This window comes from Oreochromis aureus, linkage group 3 (assembly GCF_013358895.1).
Source record: "Oreochromis aureus strain Israel breed Guangdong linkage group 3, ZZ_aureus, whole genome shotgun sequence".
Lineage (NCBI taxonomy): Eukaryota > Metazoa > Chordata > Actinopteri > Cichliformes > Cichlidae > Oreochromis > Oreochromis aureus.
In genome coordinates, this window is record NC_052944.1 from 95,040,437 (window position 1) to 95,046,315 (window position 5,879).

The window sequence follows — 5,879 nt, forward strand, 5'->3', positions numbered from 1 at the left end:
GTGGGTGCAGCAGCCACTGAAGGAGCTGCTCAGTGCTGTCAGAGTGTCCTGCATGGGGTGGGAGATGTTGTCCAACAGGGATGACAGCTTAGCCACCATTTTCCTGTCGCTCACCACCTCCACTGGGTCCAGAGGGCATCCTAGAACAGATCAGCCTGTTCAGTCTCTTCCTGTCCCCAGCAGAGATGTTGCCACCCCAGCAGACCACACCATAAAAGATGGCTGAGGCCACCACAGAGTCATAGAAGGTCTTCAGGAGTGGGCCCTTCACTCCAAAAGACCTGAGTCTCCGCAGCAGGTACAGCTCTGCCCTTTCCTGTAGAGGGCGTCTGAATTATGAGACCAGTCCAGTTTATTGTTCAGATGAACACCAAGGTACCTGTAGCTGTCCACAGCCTCAATGTCAGATTTCAGTGTCAGAAGTCAGATTTCCAGCTAAACCTTAAAGAAGGATCTTTGTTGGTTCTTGGAAGATGTTTCTGCTGTCATGTGATACCTGGAGAGTCTCAGGTATGTTACTCCTAGAGGGGCTGTCACCTTGGAGGTGGTGCTGAGGGTTATTGACCAACTATTGATCATTTGACTCATCACATAACCAACATGTGAAACATGGCGTGGGTCATTACCATCACAGGTGTGACTTGCCTCAGCCTATCATGTGACCTGCTGAGGTCACCTGATTGTGAGTGGGTGTTGAGGCGTCTGGAAGGATCTCAGACTGCATTATAGATGGCAGACAGTTGGTGTTGTAAGCCCCGCCCTCTGTTCAAAGATGGTCGCTCACAGTGGACATAGATGCTTCTTTCACTCCTCTTTCAAGCCATCTGTCTTCTCTGTCCACAATGTGAACATCGGCATCCTTGAAAGAGTGACCTTTGACCTTTAGATGCAGATGGACCGCCGACTCTTGTCCCGTGGAGGTGGCTCTTCTATGTTGTGCGTTTATGACGTGGCTGTTTGGTCTCTCCTGTAATGTTTGCATGCCTCAAATATTAATGATGACACCTTCAGTGTTTATCAGTTCCATTCTTTAATTCTCAGGCTTGCAGCAGCAACACAGTCTGCAGCGCTAACTTGTTCCTCTAACGTTTTTCGTTCTTTTTTTTACTACTCCTTCCGCCTTACATTAGACCTTTCAAAATAAACATCACAATCACCTCCCTTTTTTTTCTTAAACAAACTTAGGTACTCAGTGAGGTGAATTATTAATCTGAACCTATGACAAACAAGCCTGATAAAATTACTGAACGTTCTTATTACTTAAGTTTCTCCACACCTAAACATCAATTGAACAGAACTGCATTTGTGCAGATCTCTGACTAAACACTATAAACATTCAACACTAGAATACAGGTGTTAGATTCAGGCACATCAAACATGTTCACACAGCGTAACCTTCAACTGGTCACTCAGATGTTCAAGTCTTAGATCTGATGTAATCACACAGATGCATGGGTCTGTTAGATCTGACTGGGTATCTGGGCTTGTCTGTTAAGGCGGGGTCGACATGCAGTCCAGGCATTTTCAAGTCCATGTCATGTTTTCTTGAAGAATGATGCATCCCTGACAATCGAGTGTCCATCCCTTGTAGCTGTAATTTCAGAACCCTTAACCTTGGTCACTTTGTAGGGTTTTATATTGTATGGTGTGGATAATTTGTTGTGCTTGGGTTGGCGATGCAGCACTGTGTCACCCAGACTTAGTGAGTGTGGTTTAGCGTGACGGGTTGCATCTGCAATCACCTTCATCTTGATCTTGGCACCGTCATCCTTTGCTCTCACTTCAGCATCTGAACACTTCTGTGGAGTGGTGTTAAAGAAGGGGAGTTTGGTGTATAGCTGGCGTTGAAACAATATATCGGTTGGTGAGCTCGCCGTTGTGCTATGAGGTGTAGATCTGTACTCACGAAGAAAGATGTTTAGTTGCTGTTTCCATGGTGTGCCCTGTGTCTCGGCAACTCTCAGTGCTCTGCCTGGGGTCCTCATAAATCTCTCAGCAATGGCATTCGCCTGAGCCCAACAAGGCGTGATTTTGCGATGATGAAATCCTAGTTAGTCTGCAAACTGTGAGAAAGCCTCACTGTTAAAAGGAGGACCATTATCAGTTTTTACCGTCCTTAGGATTCCAAACATGGAGAACACTTTGTCAATGACTGGGATAACAGAAGATGCTGATGTTGAGCGTACACTTTCAACGACTGGATAGCGAGAATACTCGTCTGTGATAACGAGCAGATATTCCCCCGTAGGAAGCCGTCCATAAAAATCTGCACTGACACTGTGCCAGGGTGTTTCGGGTCATGGTGACATCTGCAGAGGGTCGGTGTGTGTGACAGGTGTGCTAGCTTGGCATTGCAGAAAGTTTTGAACTGCAGATTCTGCTTTCCGATCGATCTCTGGGAACCAAACTTTGGTACGTAGCAGCGCTTTGGTCTTGACGACACTCTGGTGCCCTTCGTGTGCCAGTTGTATTGCTCTTTCTTGTAGGACAGTTGGAATAACTATCCTGGTGCCTCTGAGTATGAAGTCAGATGAGTCAGCTACTGTTAGTTCACTTTGAAAATGTTTGAATGATTTCAAAACGTCAGCATGCTGGGATTTATCTGTTAGATGCCCCGTGTTGTTCCTGATGTGACTGATGACTTCCTGCAGAACCTGGTCTTTCAGAGTCTCTGTTTTTATCTCCTGAAGTGTCATGGCTTTTGGGGTGGAGTGATAAGAGAAGAAATTGACATACTCTTCTGCAACCTTACATGTACGAGCACTTTCATTCTCCTGTGTTGGCGCTGGATGACGTGACATAAAGTCAGCTGCTTTATCAGCACCTTTTCTGTATTCCACTCTGAAGTTATATGGCTGAAGTCTCAGTCCCATCTTTCTATTCTGGCAGCTGGTTTCGATCTTGGCTTATTCCAGATGATTTCGAGAGCCTTGTGATCGGTCACCAGTGTGAATGAATGTCCATAAACATACAAATGGAAATGTTCGCAACTCCACACGATGGCGAGTGCTTCTTTCTCAGTTTGCAACTATCTCCTTTCCACATCGCTCAGTGCTCTGCTTGCATATGCAATAATGTGCTTCATCCCTTTTTCATCTTCATCACGTTTTTCGTTCTCTTATTTTTAACTACTCCTTCCGCCTTACATTGCTTGGAGAAAACTCTCCTGAGTTTCTCTGATAAACCTGCTACATAAGTGATGATGGAGTTGTTCTGTCTGTTGCTCCCTTCTCTGCTTGCTGTCTCAGACTCCTTCCTTTGTGTCTTCACTAGTTTCATAAAGGCCCAGTTTGGATAACCACATGTTTTAATGTTCCTTTTCTTTCTCTTCCACCTTAGAGGGAACATTCCCTGTTGCCTTCAAGCCGTTATGACTGAAAACCTGCACAGACTTAGTAAAACTGTAAAACTTGTAATCTGTAGAGTAAATCATTTAGAAGTGCCACCTTTTCACTGATTCTTTTATTTACAGACTTTTTTAGAGGTAGCATTCTGCACGGCGGCGCAGTGGTTAGCACTGTTACCTCACAGCAAGAAGGTTTTGAGTTCAATTCCACCATCAGGCCAGAGCTTTTCTGTGTAGAGTTTGCATGTTCTGTTTATGTGGGTTTAAAGCTTCAGACTCTAATGTGCAGCCATCACCTCAGAAATAAAGAGCAGCACTAAGTTGCTCAGCATTAAATAATGATCACATTAAAATGTTAATCTAACGCTTTGTGCACTAAATCAGCAGATTGATGATTTTCTGCTTTAATCTCGTCTTATTTGTTACAGCTGCTGCATTTTAATTTCATCTTCTTCACAGATTTTAAATTATTTTATCATCATCATCTACTGACGTCTGATTGGAGCAGGCAGCAGTTACAGGAATCATTTCTGCAGAAGAAGAAGAGTCATGTGACCATCAGGTCAGAGTCTGCCTTCATCCTCACACCTGCTGTGCTGCTGACACTGACAGCAGGCGCTCCTCCCTGTGAGTCTGAGAAGATGAAACTTTGAGGTTGTTCTTCAGAGCTCATGATGTTCAGTCTGTTTAATCAGCACTTTGTTCCTCTAACAGGAACTCAGGTCCCTCCTCTTCCTCCTGTAGATGCAGCAGGTTCACTTCCTGTCTTCACTGAGCTCTGGGATCACAGATTTATGGTTAAAGTAACAGGAAGTTAACATGCTGTGGTAACAGAAGATATAAACACTTCACTCTGAGACTCCAGATCATGTCATCTGATCCTAATGCTGGAGAAAAATGCCCACAGCACTGACCCACACCAACATCTGGGCTTCATGTTAAGCAGCTCTCAGTAATGTGACGAAATATGTTATTCAATCAGTCATGAAATGTACAACAAAAATGATTTTGTCTGTTTTGTGAATGGCTGAAATCAGAAATGCAGAGGCTAAAGGCTCCTCCTTTGGCTTCTATGTGATAAACTGTCTTCTCAGACAAAGCTGGAGAAACTTATTACAAACATGTGCAGCTAAGACGGCTGCACAAGGCCATATAACTTAAAGTCTGTTAACAACCATCTCCATAGACCTCATTCTCCTCCATCCGTAAACACAGTGATATTCCAACCTGTTTATCAGAGGGTGGCAGCAAAAGTAAAAATTTATAAATATTTTTTGTATAATTTCTCTATTAACATCATAAAAACATCCACTCATCATCTAAAGACAGTAAGGAGACTTTTTAATTTGATCATCCATTTTTTTTTCCACTTTCTAGCGGTACACATGAGGGGAGGAGTTTATGTTTATGGAAAAATACCTTCAGTCTTCTCTTCAAAGTCCTTCAGCAGAGAGGACGTTCTTGTTTCCTCTGATGTGAGTTTCAGAATGATACTGGCTTCCTATCTTCATAAAAACGATCCGTCTTTCCTGCTGTGAGCTTGACAAACTCCAAGTCCAGCTTACACAGAGGAGGAAAAAGTATTAACGTTTAAAATAAAGCATAAAATCCATGAAATGAGAAGTAAAGTTGATATGATTTTACATTCTGTCCACTCGGTAGCTGCATGGCTACAATCACACCTGACAGTATCACCTGGAAAGAAGGCTAAAACATTTCTGTTACCCACTTCCACATCAAAGTTGCCCACACAGTGAAACATTTCCATTTATTTGGAGTAGTATTTACATACAAGTCCATGATTCCCTCATTTTAGCTCTGATTTGGGTCCAATCAGACCCTGAGAAACATATTAGGCTTTTTAGCTGATGTTCAACTTTCCGAGAACCATTTTTCTTATTTTGTCTGTCTGCTGTTTGTTCTGTGTGTTCACGTGTCTGCAGTTAGACTGTTTAAACGGGCCTATCAGAGCCAGAGCCTGTTGCCGGGCAGATTGTTCATCCTGGAGCTGCAGCTGTGGAACAGCCACAGCAAAAGATGTTTGGTGTGACGGGCGCAGCTGCAGACACACAACTATGAAGTGAGTGACACTTTGATGCAGTATGAGTTGTGTTAGTTTCACACACACTGCACACACAAATATAATGACTCACACTTCTTGTTCATATATCTCACTCATTCATTTGGACTTTGGTGAAATCCATTAGTTCTATTTGGAGCACATTTAGTGAGCTTTTGTACAACACAGTTAAATTCTGTCTTTGTCACATTTCTTTGTTTTCCTGCTGCTGAAGGCTCCATGTGACTGCTGAGGGCTGTTGGTAGTTCTATACAGGAAGTGCTGATTGGACCAAACCAAGCACAGCCCTATCATTGGGGGCCGATGTTTGTGTTGTTGTTAGATGATTGTTGGTATTTGTGTTGACCTCCATCACACTCGCTCACGCCCCAAAACATGAATGTGATATAAGCCTGCCCTGAAAGCTGAATACAAACATACAGAAGGTCACAGCAGTGTGGAGAATATGAAAAT

At 43.4% G+C, this 5,879-nt stretch overlaps 1 long non-coding RNA gene across 1 annotated transcript; it reads left to right on the forward strand.

The window, feature by feature from the left end:
- The first annotated feature begins 3,894 nt into the window (after positions 1-3,894).
- On the forward strand, positions 3,895-4,207 carry LOC120438512. The gene is made up of 2 exons (XR_005611964.1): positions 3,895-3,973; positions 4,061-4,207. It is a non-coding gene; the product is annotated as an uncharacterized LOC120438512 (long non-coding RNA).
- The last annotated feature ends 1,672 nt before the right edge of the window (positions 4,208-5,879 follow it).